Below are 19,592 nucleotides of genomic sequence, written 5' to 3'. Positions count from 1 at the left end.
AGGGACTGTGTCCACCCTGATTAACTTGTATCTACCCCAACCCTTAGAACAGTACCTAACACACAATAAGTGCTTAACAAATACATGAAAATTTAAAAATAAAAAAATACGAAGGATGGCACCACTACTCTAACAGCTTAATCTCTCTGTAAGAGAACTGGGTGGTCCTGGTCCCTGTTAGATTTGATTAGGAAGGCAGGGGAAATAGAACCCAGCTACATACAAACCCATCAGTAACACAAAGTTGAATACAGTCCTGGAGTTCTGCTAATAAAAATAATTGTGGTATATGGAAAGCATTTACTATGTCTCAAGCACTATATTAAATGCTGGGGTAGATACAAGACAATCAGGTCCCGCAAGACTATACGTTTGTTGTGGGCAAGGAACGTGTCTGTTATACTGTTGTACTGTACTCTCCCAAGTGCTTATTACAGTGCTCTGCACACAGTAAATGCTCAATAATGCTTGACTGCCTGACTGAAAAGGGCCTCACAGTCTAAGTAGGAAGAAGAAAACTACTGCATCCCCATTTTGCAGATGGAGGCACTGAGGCACAGAGAAGTTGAGTGACTTGCCCCAGGCCACAAAGCAGACAAGTGGTGGAGTCAGGATTAGAACTCAGGTCCTCTGATTCCCAGGCCAATGCTCTTTCCACTAGGCCATTCTGTTTCTGGTGTAATCACCAGCATAATAGCCAGGATATTGCCCAAAGACACGTTTTTCTTCGATCAATTATATTTATTGAGAGCTTACCGTGTGCAGAGCACTGTACAATATAACAGACACTCCCTGCCCACAATGAGCTTACAGTCCATTTTCTGGGTTTGTTTGTTTTTTTTACAACCTAAAATTGCAGGGAAGGAATATACAAATTACTAAAGTATTTTCCTGGATTAAGTGGTCAAAAAGACTTAATAGTAAAAGCAAATGTGGATTATTTGAATTGTCTCCCTCCAAGGAGTGACCAGCTGTCCTTGAGAAGTTTGCCCTCTCAAAAGTTATTTTTTAAAAATAGAAACATTTACCTATATCGCTAAATACCATATATGCTCTAGCATTTACGGTGGTTTCAATCAAGCAAGTACAAGCCACAAACAAAATGCTTAGCCAGGTTTTTTGCCTTCCGGTAAATAAAAAAATTCAGCCAAATTGAAGCTGAAGCTTCTAAATTCCTCACTCTGCGTGATTGAATTGTGTGCTGTACAATTTATGGCATGAGCAGGTATTACAGTGATGACCTCTTTGCAAACACGGAGGTGCAACTTTCCAACCAAAAAGCCAGTAACATCAATTTCAGCCTCTCTGCCCTAGAATTCTAAACGGGAAAACAAGGTCCATTAATCCATCCTCCTGCTCCCCATCTTCCTATAGATCTCTTCTGTTTTAAACATTCTGAAGGGAAAAAGATTCTCTGACCTCCACCACTACATCTGTCCAGGGTTTAACATGCCACAGTCAGGAAATTCCAACTCGGTGGGGACAGGGAACAGCTCTTCAACACCATCCCTAAGGCTGATCCTCACAGCACTGCCTGGAACAAGGTGAGGGGGAATGGAATCGAAAAGATACACCACATGAATCTCCCTCCTGAAGATCTAGGTTTTATTCTTTCACACCACTTTGATCAACCATTGAAGCATCTTCCTCTGCCAACTTGATCACCACCTTAAAGAAAGTCTAGACTTCCTGGGACATTTTTTTAAATGTTGCACTGCTTCCTCAACCCATTTTGCCCATTAAGCCCCTTTCGAAGACAATCAAACCAACATATCTGACCTCCTACAAGGCCTCACATCAATTAATGGGATTCATTGAGCATTTTAGTGCAGAGAAATGTACTAAGCATTTGGGAGAGAATGAGGGGAGGGAGTATGTCTAATGTTTTGTACCCTTCTAAGTGCTTAGTACAGTGCTCTGCCCACAGTAAGAACTCCAAAAATGCCATTTTCTGAGGGAATGAGAGAAGAAAAAGAAACACAGCCGGGCTCTCAAGTATCTTATAGAAGGCAGATAGGCATATATCCATCTATGGTATTTATGGAGTGTTCACTGAGGGCATAATACTGTCCTAAGCGCTTGGGAGAGTGCAATACAACAAAGTTGGGAGGCATGTTCCCTGCCCACAGTGAGCTTACGGTCTAGAGATGACATAGAAATGAGAGCATCTCTTACAGGATAGAGCATGGCCTAGGAGTCAGAAGGATCTGGGTTGTAATCCCGACAGCATGACCCAGTGGACAGAGCACAGGCCTGGGAGTTAACAGGACCTAGGTTCTAATCCCAGCTCCACTACTTCTCTGCTGTGACCTTGGGCAAGTCACTTCACTATGCCTCAGTTACCGTATCTGTAAAATGGGGAGCTTCAGTTACTCTACCTGTAAAATTGCCAGCCCCATCTGGGACGGGGACTATGTCCAACCTGATACTTTGTATCTATCCCAGCACTCAGTACAGTACCTGGCACATAGCAAAAGTTTAAATACCATAAAAAAGTGGACTGTGCCTATCCTAATTAGCTCAGTGCTTGGCACATAGTAAGTGCTTAACAAATACCATAAAAAAAAGGCTAGACGGACTGACCAGGAAACAGATAACACACCAGTAAGAGCCCAGTTGGAGACCTAGATCCCTGCCTTCCAATAAACCAACTGGTGGTTGGGGGATAGGAGTAATTGAGGCAAAGAGTTATGTAAACTGAAAATACTGCAGAGCAATCAGAGCTGTGATTCCCCCTGGCCCAGGATCCACCCAGAGAAGGCCAGTACATTATGCTGAAGCTCAATTTAGGACTTTGGATGGAGCTCAGACTGCAGATTCTGCCTCCTCTCCAAAAGCCAGAACCTAACCACACTGCCTGCTGAGGTGGCATGTGATTAATTAAGCCTCCCTGCCCAACTGGGCAGCACAGATGGTAGCTTTCCCAACATCCTAGACTTTCCAGGTCCATGTTATTTTCAAATGTTTGTTCCACTATGGCATCAACAGTCCTGAGTCAGAGGGCTAAGAATCACTTACACATTCTAGCTTCATGAGCCAGTTTGGTTTTTAAAATGGAAATATAATATAGCATTCATTCAATCGTATTTATTGAGTGCTTACTGTGTGCGGAGCACTGTACTAAGTGCTTGGGAAGTTCAATTCAGTAACAGAGACAATCCCTGACCAGAAATAACTTCACTGGCAATAGGTGGCATTGGGGAGGGGGCAATGCTTTCAAACTTTCAGGCCACCACTGACGTCACCTGCTCCAACCCTCTGTTTCCAGGAAAGACACCTTTTGGGAGTCTTTGGCATATACTGAAAAAAAACAAACCACTTGGTAGTCAAAGTAGTGAATGCTTGTTTGCCAAGATAACTGTAACAAATACTACCTCTCAAAAATGTAATTTAAATAAACATTCAACTTTTAATCCTAAATTTGCTCTGTTCAAGACCCAATTTGCTGTTTGCCCTTATAGTAGGAGGCAAGGAGGAAAAGTCTTCTGCTTTTCTTTCTGTCACCAATGGCTAATTTCTGGCCTTTACGCTCATTCTTAATCACTTTGAAGGGAAAGGTTAGGGGCATTTGGGATGTCTAGCCCTAAACATGAAGACTGATCACAAGGAAAGCTTTATTTTTCCATTACAGCATTTCTTAAGCACTTACCATGTGGTAAGCACTATATTAAATACTGGGGGTAGCTACAGGTTAGGTCAGACACAGTCCCTGTCTCACTGAGCTCACAGTCTAGAGAAGAGGGAGAACAGGTACTGGATCCCTGTTTTACAGGTGAGGAAACTGAGGCTCAGAGAAGTTAAATGACTTGCCCAAGGTACACAGCAGGCAAGTGGCAGATCTGGGATTAGAAGCAAGGTCCTCTGACTCTCGGACCCATTCTCTTTCCACTAGGCCAAGCTGCTTCTCCTCCTCACGCGGGCTCCACATAGCCAACCAAAAAGTTCCTCCAAAGACCCTGTTGCCACTGTCAGAGAGAATCTGGACTGGAAGAACTGTTGGTTAGGCCCAAGAATGGCACTGCTTTTGTCATTCATACAGCTATTCCGGAAAGACTGTCAGTAAAGCAACCTTTTTATTTCTTCTGGGGTCATCACAACTGTGTAATCCATGTTAAAACTGGGACTCTTAGCATGGCTTAGTGGATACAGCATGAAAGTCATGGGTACTAAACCTGGCTCTGCCACTAGTCTGCTGTGTGACCTTGGGCAAGTCACTTCACTTCTCTGTGCCTCAGGTACCTGATCTCTAAACTGGAGATTGAGACTGTGAGCCCCTTGTGGGACAGGGGCGGTGCCCAATCCAATTTGCTTGCATCCACTCCGGTGCTGAGTGCAGTGCCTGGCACACAGTAAGCACTTAACAAATACCATAATTATTTTTATTATTACTATCCATTAGGCTAACCCAAGGGGATGAGTGGCCTGAGGAACAGAAGCCTACTCTGCTCCCACTGGAGGATGGGAATGGTTCTGTCACCCACCGGGGGACATCATGAGGGATGGGAAGACGGAGGAGATGGCTCCCAAGTAGGCGTCCTCTACTGCCTGGGCACAGAGGATCCTGACCCAGACAGCACTGGTGGGGATTACACCCAAAAGTGTTGAGTCCCCCTCTAGACTGCAAACTCATTGTGGGCAGGGAATGTGTCTGTTTACTGTTCTACTGTACTCTCCCAAGTGCTTAGTAGACTGTTCTGCACACAATAAGTGCTCAATAAATACAACTGAATGAATGCAGCATGTTGCAGTGGCTAGAGCATGGGCCCGGGAGTCAAGTCACAAGTTCCACTAACTCTGCCACTTGTCTGCTGTATGAGCTTGGGCAAGTCATTTCACTTCTCTGCACCTCAGTTACCTGCTCTGTAAAATGGGGACAGACTGTGAGCCTCACGTGGGACAGGGACTGTGTCCAACCTGATTTACTGGTATCCATCCCGGGACTTAGTGTCTGGCACGTAGTAAATGCTTAACAAATACCACAATTACACAGAAGACAGGGCCAGGAGCCAAGAAATCTGGGTTTCTGACTTCACCACAGCATCAACCTCGGAAGACGTTATAGACTTGGGCTTCTCTTCCTCCTAACAACCCACACAGGTGGCTCTACCCTGGGCGGCTACAGTTACGGAAATGGAAGCTTCCTTACAAAGAGCAGAGGAGTAGAAATGAGATCATGTTTGAAAAGAGCTTTGAGATCCCCATGATAAATGCTAGTCAAATAAGCAGTACATGATAATTACAGACACACCGCTCTGCTCCATAAACAAAGTTGATTCCACAGCTGGAATTGTGAGTTAGGATGACTACTGCCCTCCACGCCCTGCTAAAGCAAGACAAGAAAAAAAGGCTTGTACTCACTGCCCTTGGCTGAGCTTGAAAGAAGCCAGACTGGTTTGTCAACAGTCACTTCTACCGAAAATAAAAAGGCATTTGCTTTTCTCTGACCATCCAGAAACAGCCTCGGGTGGAGGCAGCTGGGCCGAATGGAAAAAGCATGGAACTGGGAGTCCATAACCTATCTGCTATGTGTCCTAGAGACCTGTCTAGGCCTCAGTTTCCTCATCCACACAATGGAGATAAGATAGATTGTGAGCCCTGGATGGGATAGGGATTGCGTCTTCCCCAGGACTTAGCACATAGCGATTCCTTAATATGCCATAATAAATTAAAAACTAAGAGGACCGGCTCCCTCCCTTTGAGAAAGGACTTTAAAAAGACGCAAGTCCAAAGTTTTGTGGCAAAGGCTCAGCAGTGGTTTGACAGCGGGTCCTATCCTGTAGAGAAAAGTGTTTTGCTCTGGTTTGAGTAACAGACAAGACTGCCTTTCACCCTTTTCGGCTATATATGCAAGTCACTTTTTTAAAGTAACGGAGGAACATACACTCTCAAAGGTGGTGCCCCCCACATATTTACAGTTTCACTGTAATAATAAGTTATATTTCTGGAGCACTTTTTTCTCCAAAGACCCTTTGTTCGTGACTGGCAAAGCCCAATTACACCTGAGGGAAAGATGGCTCATGTCTCATCCTGTCCATTTTACAGAAAGTGAAGCTAAGGCACCAAAGAAATGAGTAAGACAAAGTTGGCAACACATGACTCAACAATGGCTGCTGATGAGTTTGCTCAGTTCCCTCAGCAACAGAGACATAGAATTAGAAGATGTTTGTATTCCCACACTGGGTCTAAAGGAGTCACTGCTGAAGCAAACCGGGTCTTGCAGAACTGTTAAATCCAGTTGATTGTGGCCTTTCAACCACCACAACAAAATTTTACAGAGCATTTTCAGGGAGAGTCCAACACTAAGTCTAAGGGCATCTAGTATAACACTGAAATTAGACATAGTCCCTACATTTAAGGATCTTACCCAGCCCACAGAACCCCATCTATTTTTCTCATTCCCCAGGATTCAGACAAGCAGGGCTTCCAGAGAAAACACATCTGCAGCACCCAGCAACCCTATGGTACACAGAAATCCGTGAGAGTGAATGGCAGGGAGACTTTTGGGAAAGACACCTACAGAACAGACTCAAGGCAAAAGACTGATGAGGACGAGGGTTCCTTGGACATTAAAAAAAAGGTATCATGGGGGCAGGCTGGATCCTGTTGAGTTTGAGACACAGACTTGGGAGACTTACTCTGGTATCTCTCCGGGGAGGCTTTTAAAGACTGAAAATAAGGCAGAGGGCCACACCAACTAGAGGATGACTAAACTGGTTTGGCATCCCCTTTTCATTTGGGGGAAATGGGTGGCATGAAATGCTCAGGCATATCCTAGCTGTTGTTCTTAACTGCATGTTGTTTTCCAAGTAAAAAGAGAACCTACGCAGTCTGCCCATCTGATTTGTTTCTCAAATTCATCTGTACATCCAAAATCACCCCTTGGCATGCTTTCCACAACTCGGACTCCAAGACTAATCCAAAAATTCACTTCAGGTATTAGCATATTCCAGACATTAAGTTTGAGAGAAAAATGGGTGCCCTCCAGCAAAGTTCAATTGATCAGCTAAATGGTATTAACACTCAAAATAGTGGCCTAACAAGTCTCTCATTCCAGGGTCTCTCATTCCCAAACCAAGCTTCTGGCTCTACAAGGATGAAAAGTGGAAGAGGTTGTTAGGAGAGGGTTTTGCCTTGGGGTTTTCCTTTACCAAATACAGTACTTCATGTCAAAATGCCATATTTCCTCCAGGTTCTCTCAGTCAGAGGAGCCACAGTTAACAAGTGGGAGGCGTGCAAGGAGCAGTGGTTAATCAATCGGTCATATTTATTGAGTGCTTATTGTGGGCAGAGCATCATACTAAGTGCTTGGGAGAGTGCAACATAGTAGGTAGACAAGTTCCCTGCCCACAACAAATGAAACCAGAAACTCCTAAACACCATCCTGTATATATCACCCCGCCACACACCTGCCCTACTGTGCTAACTCTTCAGCTTAGCAGAAAGTAAGGCAGAATGGGCCAGAACTTGGCTCCAGGATGTGGAAAAGCACTCTGTGCACAGTGAGCACTCAATAAACACGATTGAATGAAAAGTCCAGCAACCACGTTCTGGGCACAAAAAATGTTCTACTTCACCCCTGGTCCTGACTGCCCCTTGGTCTTCAACAGCCAGAGTCCAGGGAGGACCTCGGGGAAGAGGGATTAGCCATACAGCCCCTCTCAGGGTCACACCTGGAGAGTTTCTAGTACTCTATCAGTCTCAACTACAGGAGGGAGAGTCAAGCAGAGGTATATCCATTCCATTCTTAGCTTGGGCAGTGGCTAGCGAGTGGAAGGCAATCTGCTACAAGGCAAAACTCACCTGTGCTGGGCAGCAGCGGCCCAGGAGAGAGTCGAGGGTGGAGACTCAAGTTTACTGCGTGGAGGGAGGCAATGGTAAACCACTGCCATATTTTTACCAAGGAAACTCTACGGATACATTATCAGAACGATTGCAGATGGTGGTGGGGCATTCTGGGAGAGAATGGCGTCCATGGCGTCGCTACAGGTTGGAGATGACTCGACAGCGTAAGACAAGATAAGGACATATAGAGGGGACCCTTTCCTCGCTCACCTTAAAGACTCACAGGGAGTAAGCACTACTGGGGAGAGGTGGTAGGAGGTATTGTTGCTAAAACTATGGAACCACTCAGTGCCAACGAGCTGGCTCAGCCCTTTGACATTGCCTCCCTATCCACGAGGTGCTCAGTAATTGTCCCTACCACCCACATCTCCTGGTGAATGGAGGCTCACCAAATCAGCTCCTTCCTCTCCCTCTTACCCCCATGCTGCTGGGGAGGACAACGGAAAAAGCTATTAACCACTTGCTTGAGACGCAGCGTGGCTTAGTAGCTAGAGCACAGGCCTGGGAGTCAGAAGGACCTGGGTCCTAATCTTGGCTCTGCCACATGTCTGCTGTGTGGTCTTGGGCAAGTCACTTAACTTCTCTGGGCCTCAGTTTCCTCATCTGGAAAATGGAGATTAAGACTACAGGCCCCATGTGGGACAGGGACTGTGTCCAACCTCATTTGCTTGTATCCACCCCAGCACATAGTACAGTGCCCGGCACCCAGTAAGCTCTTTACAAATACCATAATTACATCACCATTATTATTGCTACTACCACTTTCTGAGATATGAGGTGAGGGGGAGTTTGTCCCCTGCTTGACTGGAAGAAGCAGGACATGGAGGCAAGGATAAAACAGAGGCTGAGGTTTTTGACCTACAGCCCATCATCATCATCAATCGTATTTATTGAGCGCTTACTATGTGCAGAGCACTGTACTAAGCGCTTGGGAAGTACAAATTGGCAACATATAGAGACAGTCCCTACCCAACAGTGGGCTCACAGTCTAAAAGCCCAGTTCATGGCATCACCATGGGCCGACTATAATGTGTGTAACATCATGGGCATTTAAGCTAGAACATTTTTTTAGTCGGACCCATGCCTTTCAGAGAACTCCTCTCCAGGTTAGTTTTCTGAGTTTCAAAAGTCTCTTGAACAACAACTAGGGATTAAACTCTGGACCCTTTCAGAAGGGCAACAATTCAGCGTTCAGTCTCTGAGAAGAGTGGATTTACCCTTAATTCATTACCTGACTGTTCTACCCGTCTGACTGGCACTGTTTATGAAGGCAGGAACTACACAGTCAGCAGCAGGGGTTAGGCAGTAGAGAGTCCTCGGCCCGGATCTTCCACAGCCAAGAGTTGGGGGTAGTAACATTCCCCAATGCGGTAAATTCCGCTTCACGGATTACAGCAGTGATTCTGGAGCCAGAAGCAGTTGGAGGGCAGCACCACTTAAAGTCTCCCCCTCCTCTGGAGCTCAGCCCTCACCTTGGCTCTTCAAGGTCACCTCTAGAGATTGAGATTGCTCCAGCCTCCGTCTTGGGGGCAGCGGGCACTCCACTTCACACTGTTGCAGGCTCCTGGATTAGTGGCCCTCCCCCAACCGCCCCCACACACACTTTCTCCAGGCTTGGGTTGACTTCACCACTTACAGCCCATCCCCCACGGGAATGCTTTCCCACCATGAGTGAGTAATTAAAGGCTCCACATAAACATGCTATTAAAATACGCTCAGGTTTAAGATCTTTTCCGAGAGAGAAAGAGAAACGGCTATTCCCTCTCACTGCCTTGCAGGTGAGTTTCGTTTACTTAGACCTGGCACAAAGGAAAGCAGGAAACCCTTGGCAGTAACTCCTTCTCGAAAGAGCACATTTCCCCTGAGAATCTGTCATCTGGGTTTCTTTCACCCGCTCACATTTCAGGATCACCAGGAGATGGGGAAGAGAATCTACTGACATCCTGGGGCACTTTCGGTTGGATGTCACCAGCTCAACTATGGAAATGTGTTTCTTTCCAGAATCATAAACAGAGTAAACAGAGAGAGAGAGACAGGCAAAAAACAGTCATCGCACACCCAGCCCTGGGCTAAGGAGCTCTCCCCCTCAGGCTTCAAGGAAGATAGAAACAGATGGGGAACTTCATATGATATTGACAGGAAATGTCAAACAAACTGTGGCTCCAGGCATTTCTCTTTCTCTGCTTCTTCCCCTAACTCCCTTCCTTTCTGCAGAGGAATCTTTCAACTATATCCTCAACATTTTCAAAATCTGAAAACTTTTGCCTCCGATCAAAAAGCAGCATGGCCTAATGGGAGGGCTACAGGATTGGGAGTTAGGAAGTCCAGGATCAAATCCCAGCTCCACCACTTGCCTACTGTATGGCATTGGGCAAGTAAGTCACTTTACTTTTCTGGGCCTCAGCTTTGTCATCTGTAAAATGGAACACCTGTTCTTCACCCTAAATCTGTGAGCCCCATATAGGACAGGGACTGTGCCCTACCTGATAATTTTGCATCTTGCATGGCACAGTGGATAGAGCACAGGCCTGGGATTCAGGAGGTCATGGATTCTAATCCTGGCTCCACCACTTATCTGTTATGTGACCTTGAGCAAGTCACTTCACTTCTCTGGGCCTCAGTTAACTCATCTGTAAAATGGGGATTGGGAGTGTGAACCCAGCCTGGGACAAGGACTGTGTCCAACCCAATTTTCTTGTATCCACCCTTAACAAATACTACTATTATTATTAGGATTACTTTAAAAAAAAACCCACATGAAACATTCAGTTAATATTTAGGTGGATACGTTTGAATGACTTACTAAAACAAAGTCTCATTCTAAATTTCAAAGCTCTCACTCCTGTCTCTCAGTGCTATTTACAGTTAAATTTCCCATTCTTTTTTTAAGTGCTTTTAAATCAAGAGTTTATTAAGCACTTCTTGTGTACAGAGCATTGTACTAAGCGCTTGGGAGACTACAATATTACAGAACAGGTTCTGTATTATTACAGAATTCTGTAATATTACAGAATATGTTCTCTGCCCAAGAGGAGCTTTCAGTCTAGAGGCAAGTGGGGAAGTAGCATGGCCTAGTGGAGGGAGTAAGGGTATAGGAGCTAGAAAGATGACAACAAGGCACAGTAGAAAGACCATGGGTCTGGGAGCCAGAGGACCTGGGTTCTAATCCTGGCTCAGCCACATGTCTGCTGTGTGACTTCGGGCAAGTCGCTCAACTTCTCTGTATCTCAGTCTCCTCATCTGCAAAATAGGGATTAAGTCCTACTACCTCCTACTTAGACTGTGAGCCCCAAATGGGACAGGGACTGTATCCAACCGGATTAGCCTCCCCCGGCACTTAGTACAGTGCTTGGCACATAGTAAGCACTTAATAATAATAATGCAACAGAGTTAGTAGACATGTTCCTTACCCACAAAACATTTATAGTCTAGAAGGGGAGACAGACAAAATAAATTACAGATATCTACTTAATTGATGTTGGGCTGAGGGTGGGGTGAATATCAAGTGTTAATGGGTGCAGTTCCAAGTGCATAGGCCATTCACAAGGGAGAGGTAGAAGGGGAAAGGAGGATAGGGAAGGCTTTGAAGGTGGAGAGAATAGTCGTCTGTCAGGTATGGAGGAGGAGGAAGCTCTGGGCCAGAGGGAAGACATGGGGTGAGACATAAGAGACTGAGGTACACTAAGTTGGCATTAGAGAAGGAAAGCGTATGGGCTAGGCTGTAGAAGGAAATGGGTAAGGTAGGAGATGACAAGCTCTTCAAATGCTTTAAAAGTCAATGGTAAGGAGATTCTGTTTTATGTGGAGATGGACGGGCAACCTCAGGAGATTCTTGAGAGGAAGGGAGATGTGGACTGAACTATTTTTAGAAAAATGATCCAGACAGCAGACTAAAGAATGCAACTTAAGGTAATGCAGGTAAAAAGGTAGCTTGGATTAATTAAGACCCAATATATGGTTTTTACGTATGACAATGCACACACACATTGGATGAAGTTTTCCTCCACTAGTTTTTCCAATGATTAGCATTTATTTGCCAATCATTAATGAACAATCCCAATTTCCAAGTTTGGGGCTGCTATGGCATTGTACTAATGGCCTTGAAAGAGTGATTTCACATCGCTGGATACTTCATCTATTTCTGGGATGAGATTTGGACTTCCAGAGACTCAAGCAGCCTCTGGAGGATCAGTATTAGGTTAGTGCAGTATAAGGTTAGACAAATGGACTGCAAGGGTTGTGGATCAGCAGGTTCTTGAAGGAAGCTGTGAAATTTTCCTTGAGGACCAGGAAAGGTAGGGGAGAAGCAGAACAAACATCCCTGTGTCTGGAGTGGCTTAGGCAAGGCCGGGCTAGAAGCAGAGGCCCCTTCTCAATGAAGAGTGACTTGCTTTTCCCCAGGAAGCTGTGGAGGGAATGGTGGGAACACCCTGGGGAAGAGCTACCAAGGAGGAAACTTGTTATGGGGAGAGAATGTGCTAACTGTTGTACTCTCCCAGGTGCTTAGTACTATGTTCTGCACATATTAAGCACTCAATAAATACCACTGAGTGAAAGTAACATGGTTAGAAGGGGTAGGTCGGGCCCTGTCTGCAAGGGACAACCACTCACAAACAGAAAAGTAGATGTTTCAAATCACAGCCTCTCCATCTTAGATTTCAGAAGAGAGCCTGCCAAAAAGCTCGATCAGCTCACCTTCTCCTACCTTACCTTGCTCACTTCCTTCTACAGCCTAGCCCACATACTTTCCTTCTCTAATGCCATCTTATTCAGTGTACCTCAATCTCACCACTGACCCTTTGCCAATGTCCTCCCTCTGGCCTGGAACTTTCTCCTCCTCCATAACCAACAGACCACTGTTGCACTCTGGAGAGTACAACAGAATTAGCAGACATGTTCCCTGCCCATAACGAGCTTACAGTCTAGAGGACTGTGAATGTACTCAGCCGCTCTCTCAATAGTCTGGAAGTTGACAAAAGTGAACTTTTTGACTCTCTGGGTCAAAGTTGACCAAAGTGACCTCTCCAGCCCCCAATGTAAGGTCATTGCTCACCCCAGGCCAGCATGCCCACACACTGCAGAGGTTTGGACCAGGCGGGCAGCCTATGGCTGAGAGCGGAGGACCCAAAAGATGGATTCCACTGTCTGCTCCAGCCCTAACTTCTCAGGTCAATCAACTGTTCTCTTGGGCCTCTGTTCACTCCAAGTCTTCAAGGGATCAGCTTCTAAAAATCTCCTCTCCTGTCAGGTGGTATAGAGTGCTTACATTTTCCCAGAGGGTCCATAAAAGATTGTCTGTCTCCAATCAGGCAAACACACTTCTATCTCCTTACTCTCCCTTCCTTCAGACTGGGTGGGGTACGGAAGGAAGGGAAAGTCTACCAGAAAGGCTCTACGAACCCCAAAGAGAGGACTCCCCAGGCTGAAGAAATGTCCACCCCACCCCCCCGACCTCACAAAGAGATTAGGGTACAAAGCAAATAACACCCTACACCGTGGAGGCTAGTGAGAGAGCAAAGAACCAGGTCTTCTTCCCACCTTTCTCTTACTCCATCACCCACACAACCATCTCTTCTTAGCCTGAACCACCACTACAACAAATGAAAAAACGAGGGAAAATTTGGCAGGGGAGGCTCTGAGCATCTGCCTACCTCACCAAGGTTCAAAGCCACATCAAAGGTGAAATTACAAAACAAATTTCCAAATCCCACATATCATTAAACTCACAAATTCCTACCCTTAGCTGGCAGGAACTGGTTGTGAGGCAGGCAAGGGCACTGCTATTTGTAGAGTACCTAAAATGCAGACATTGCCCAGAGGGGTTAGTTTACAATCAAGTCCCAGAACTTGAGAATAAAATACACTACTAGAAAAAGCTGTTAGGTCCCAATGGGGGCAAAGGTGTAAGGTTTTAAGATATTTATTTTTGTACTTACGTGAAAGTGCCCTATTTTTCGGTCACTTTACATTATTCAGTGTTGGAGTGGCAGATTACTAATTAAAAATCCTCACCTCTACAGCATAAGCAAAGCTGAGTATGAGTCTTTTGTTCCCATTACTCCCCCAATATTGTAGTAAATGTGTTCCTTTATCTACTTCCTTTCCCATCCCCAAACCAAAAACATCTGAAGCAAAATCAATCAAATTTGAGTACTCTCTGTATAAACAGCACTGTACTAAGCACTTGGGAAAGTACGATATAACAGAGTTGGTAAACATGTTCCCTGAAAGTAAACCCAGAGGCCTTCTGATGCCTTATTATGCAGCTAGGAAGGCAAGTGAAAATTTCATGACAGAGATGCAGTGATGTTCCTTGCAAGGGAAAAGGCAGCAGAGATCCAGAAAATCAAGTGCACAAGTCTTTTGATGCCTGCGAGCTGTCTGTTGTGGATGTCTTCATTTGAGTGTGGACTTTCCTGATTGTAAATTCTGATTCTGCCATTAACACACAATTCCGTTTTAATGCTTCAAAGCAAGCAGAAACAAATGAGCCAGCTATTAATGGCAAGGGGAGACAGGTAAGAGGGAAAAAATTCCCACGGAGGAAGAAGGAATTCCACTTCTGCTTCCCCTCCACCTCCCCATTCCCAACCCCCATTCCCCTTTGATGGAATGTGTCTTATTTATATCGTAAGTTTCTCCCCAAATGAGATGTAAACCACTTGGAACACTGCACTCGGCACACAGTAGGTGCTCGACAAATACTACTTGATTGATTGGGGAGATGGGGAAGGAGGAGAAAAGCATCTTCCTGTAAGCTGGAATGGGGTTCATTAGCCAAGATTCTGCCAGTCTTTTGGGCACTAAACACCATTCAGACTGAGATCTTACATCTTGACTAGGAAATAGATCCCAACTGTCTCCTCCAGCCAAAAGCTGTTCTGAATTCTGAACCCTCCGTCTCCTTATTAAAATGGCAAAACCCCAAATTGTACTTGGATCCCCGCATCCCCTGCTCCTGCTTACTAACAAGCACATCTTCCCGCTGAATATGAATTTCCATAGGTTTCATCCCAGCTGAGGGTGGAGAAGGGCAAAGGGAGTCAACAGAACAGAATCAAGAGGTATCTCATCTGTCAGTGGCAAATCTCGCCTTTGTGCAAGACCAAAAAGGGCCTGCATTATCACTGGCCGTGTAATTGGATCACCAGGCTCACAGGAGCATGTCTCCTTCATGGAGAGAATGGAAGTTTCCTTGTATGCCTACGTTTGATTTTAGGAGGGGACACTGAAACAAGGAACTGTACCCTTCAGACAGGATCGGAAGGAAAGCCTAATAATGCATGGATCAAACCACCACTCATATTTATTGAGCACTGTGTGCAGAGCACTGCACTTAGCACTTGGGAGAGTACACTATAACAGACTTGGTAGATATATTCCCTGCCCACAAAGAACTTACATTCTAACATCTGTTTGCTTCATACCCAGGCTGTACCCTTCATGCAAATCACCAATGGGAATTGGAAAAACGTTGAGGATGACAACACGGAGGATGTTAAGATCCAAAGAGGCTACAAAGCAGCCTCAAAAGCAAGCAGTGAATTTGAAGAAACGGGTAATGTACTTTTTTGTTGTTGTTATGTGCTTACTACGTTTCAAGCACTGTTCTAAGAGCTGGGGTAAATATTAGATAAACAGGTTGGATGCAGTTCTCTGTAATCTAATCAAAGCAAATGCACAAAGGATGAAGAAGCTCAGGTGCCCACTCAGGTAAATACTATCGAAATGCATGAGATAATAAAGATGATTCACTCAGTAATAGTTATTGAGTACATATTGTGGGCAATGCGTTGTACTAAATGCTTGGAAGAGTACAAAAGAATGAAAAAGCTTACCGTCTAATGGGAGACAGCCAAGCAAAATTGAACACAGTACATAAAAGTGAAAACAGTAAGAAACAAGGGTACAACTGGAAAAAGCAAGAGCAGTAAATTTAAGTAAATAAAATTGAACGTAGTAAAAGCATAAACATAATAACAAATATACACCTTTCAGGGAGATGGATTCTCAATAGGATGACCAGTAGAGTAACCATCCCCTTCTCCTAGAAATACTAACCTGGACTCCCTGAAACACATTCAGGTTTACCACTGTACTCCTCAAAGCCAGGTTCGGCAAAATGGCCAATAGCATAACACTCTTAGAAATCAGAGTGCAGAGCTGCAAATATCCCCTGCATGTGTGCCAGGAACCAAGTCAATGGGTAACTACCACAAGATGACAGGTTTCATTGTACTTGATGGATTACCATCTCTTAGGGGCATCCACTTTGCCTAGTAACGAAACAAGGAAGAAATACAATTCACATAAACAGTCTGACGTGATTTCCCCCACTCACAACCTATGTTATGAGGCCTGCAAACTATCCCAGTCAAAGGACAATATTTAAAATTCCATTCAAAGAAGGGGGGGATAAGGTGTTACTGAAAATGAAATCAACTTTTCCCAGGATTTTGAGGCATCTATTTACAGCCCAAATGATAATATCACTTCACTTATATCCAAACTTTTGATTTTCTTAGTTTGCTGTCTTGGCACCTCAGGTGTAGATCAGAATAAGGTCTACATACAGAAAGTGCTCAATAAATATGATTGATTGAATGAATGACTAAGGTCCTTAGGTCCAATCCCTGAGAGTTTTTTTTTAAACCACATTTAAGCACTTATGTACCACGCACTATACTAAGCACTGGGGTTAGATGCAAGTTAATCAGGTTGGACATAGTCTCCGTCCTATATAGAGCTCTCGGTCTAGAGGAGAGGGAGAACAGACACTGAATCCCCATTTTACAGGTGAGAAAACTGAGGCACAGAGAAGCCAAATGACTCGCCCCAGCTTACACAACAGACAAGTGGCAGAGCTGGGATTAGAAGCCAGGTCCTTAAGATCGAGCTCTTTCCATTAGGCCATGCTGCTTCTCTTCAGTTCTCCCCATGACTTAAATTTTAATCCCCACACCCAGGAAGTCATGCTGTAGTGTGTGAAATGAATCCATTGTTGCTCTTGCTTTTATGCCTGGGAAAGTTCGTAATTTCTCTGTTCTTCCTCCACCACTCTCAGCATAAATAAAGTCAAGTCGACATTCCTTTCTTCAAGGAAGAATAAATGAGGTGTTTGGGCATTTCTGGCTTGTTAAATCAGGTTAAAAATTATAGAATAGTTAAAGGACTGGATAGATTGGTAAAAAGAATGGAGGAAAGTACCAACTCCAAAGAACAGCGAGGTGATCTTGGGCAATTATTTCTTCTGATGTTTAAATGCTTACCTTGTGTCAAGCACTGTACAAACGCTGGGGGTAGATACAAGATAATTATGTTGAACACAGTCCCCACATCCTGTGGGGCTCACAGTCTAAGTAGGAATTTGCTTAACTCCCCTATGCCTCAATTTTTCCATCAGTAAGTCACACCTCCTGACTTCACAAAGATGTAGGGAGAATAAAATGAGATCAGATGGGGGTAGTGCTTGTGACAAGGAGGCACACAGGATATTATCATGAAATATTGCCTTGAATCAGGGAGGACAAAACAAGGCCGGCAGATCAGTCGTTTCACCCTGGTTGGCCATGGCGTGTCACTCCTCTGGGGGCCTCAGCACAGGAAAGGTGCTATCTCTATAGCAGTCGGTCGATCACATTAATTGAGCGTTTATTGTGTGTAGAGCACTGTATTAAGCCCTTGAGAGAGTACAATATAACAATTAACAGTCACATTCCCTGCCCACAACCAGCTTGTCTAGAGAAAAAGCAGGGCTCCGTGGAAAGAGCACAGGCTTTGGAGTCAGAGGTCATGGGTACAAATCCAGGCTCCGACAATAGTCAGCTGTGTGACTTTGGGCAAGTCACTTAACTTCTCTGTGCCTCAGTTACCTCATTTGTAAAATGGGGATTAAGACTGTGAGTCCCCCATGGGACAACTTGATCACCTTGTAACCTCCACAGCACTTAGAACAGTGCTTTGCACATAGTAAGTGCTTAATAAATGTCATCATTATTATTATTAGAGGGGAAATGGAGCTGTCCACAAGTTGGGAGCCAGCTAGACGCTGCACTAAGTGCTTTCTGTCTATTAACCTTTTTCTCTCAACCCCACTCCTGGGCACAGCAGCCAAGAGAAGCTCATGCTGCCTTCAGCAGGTTAGAAGAACTCAAGTAGTGACCCTCCAGGCCAAATAATTGCCAGTCCTGCTTGAGACTATAAAAAGCAGGTGGAGCATTAGTGCCCACCCCAAAGGGTGATGGGGTTTCCAACTGTGAAACATGGCCATTGCTTTTGACCCAGGTTTTTAAGTAAACACAACTTCATTTGGAGAAGCAGCGTGACTCAGTGGAAAGAACTCGGGCTTTGGAGTCAGAGGTCATGGGTTCAAATTCCAGCTCTGCCACCTGTGTGACTTTGGGTAAGTCACTTCACTTCTCTTTGCCTCAGTTCCCTCATCTGTAAAATGGGGATTAAGACTGTGAGCCCCACATGGGACAATCTGATTTCCTTGTAACCTCCCCAGCACTTAGAACAGTGCTTTGCACATAGTAAGCGCTTAATAAATGCCATCATTATCATTATTATTATTTACCCCACGACTCAAATAACACCTAAAACCTCTGAGCAGGCCTGAAAAGACCCTCAAAATCAGGTCTTTTTGACCCATTAGCACATCAAGGTTGTATTGTCACTCTCAAACCCCACGCCATTTACTCTTCCCCACCTCAGCCCTCAAGAGGAAAAGCTGACAGAGCTAGGGATGAAGAAAATATTGATGGATGAGGCCTGCAAAATATCCTGGCCACAGGGCAAGATTTGAAATTCCATCCAAAGGGAGGTGTAAAAGGTGCTTCTGAAAACGGAACGCAGAATCTATAACAATAATAATAATGATGGCATTTGTTAAGTGCTTACTATGTGCAAAGCACTGTTCTAAGCGCTAGTATATAGTGCATTTGGTTAACTCCTTGGGAGACCCTGAGAAAATGGTTCTGCCTTCTGCTGAAAAACAGGCATGCTACCTGTTCCCTCCTTACCTCATGAGGATACTGAGAGTTTTGAACATATTCTGTAAAGTTCTTGGAGCCCATTAGAGAAAGATACTTCAATTAATAGAGCAGGCTTACACATACCAACATTCATCTTGAGGAGAAAACTGTGTAGGTTAGATCAGGACATGACCAAAACCATGGGCAGTTGGAAAAAATGGAAGATTATTTGCAAGATTATTTGCATAGTTCTCAGGCAAACCTATATCAACTTGGAGAAGCAGCAAGGCCTAGTGGATAAAACACAGGTCTGGGACTCAGAAGGTTCTGGATTCTAATCCCGGTGCTGCCACTTGTCTGTGGTGCGACTTTGGGCAAGTCGTTTCACTTCTCTGTGCTTCTGTTTCCTCATCTGTATAATGGGGATGAATACTGTGAACCCCATGTGGGACACAGGCTGTGTCCAACCTGATTAGCTTGTATCTACCCCAATGATTAATACAGAGGCTGGCACATAGTAACAGCTTAACAAATACCACTTAATTAAAAAAAAAAACTTCACAACTGCATCATCCAAACCTGTTACCCCACTGTTTTTCAAAAAAGATTCATATTGTAGAAAGTCAGTATGTGAACAAAATTTCCTGGGCTCTTGAAAGGGTTTCAACAGTCTACTGACAACAAATACCAGCATAAACGGATGGACTTTCTGCTGGACATCTTGAAGACTTTACTAGCACGAGAATAATTCATGTCAGGGTCCTAAATAGCACATGC

General features: G+C 44.7%; 1 protein-coding gene and 1 non-coding gene across 2 annotated transcripts in view; one reads left to right on the top strand and one right to left on the bottom strand.

Moving 5' to 3' along the window:
* MYO5B (myosin VB) overlaps positions 1-19,592 on the bottom strand; it is a 382,924-nt gene that overhangs the window by 354,432 nt on the left and 8,900 nt on the right. The window lies entirely within an intron of this gene.
* LOC119926077 lies at positions 7,653-7,790 on the top strand. Its single transcript, XR_005449990.1, has one exon. It is a non-coding gene; the product is annotated as a small nucleolar RNA SNORA7 (small nucleolar RNA).

Source organism: Tachyglossus aculeatus, chromosome 3 (assembly GCF_015852505.1).
Source record: "Tachyglossus aculeatus isolate mTacAcu1 chromosome 3, mTacAcu1.pri, whole genome shotgun sequence".
Lineage (NCBI taxonomy): Eukaryota > Metazoa > Chordata > Mammalia > Monotremata > Tachyglossidae > Tachyglossus > Tachyglossus aculeatus.
Note: the sequence above shows the minus strand (reverse complement) of the source record. Positions and strands in the feature narration are given on the sequence as shown.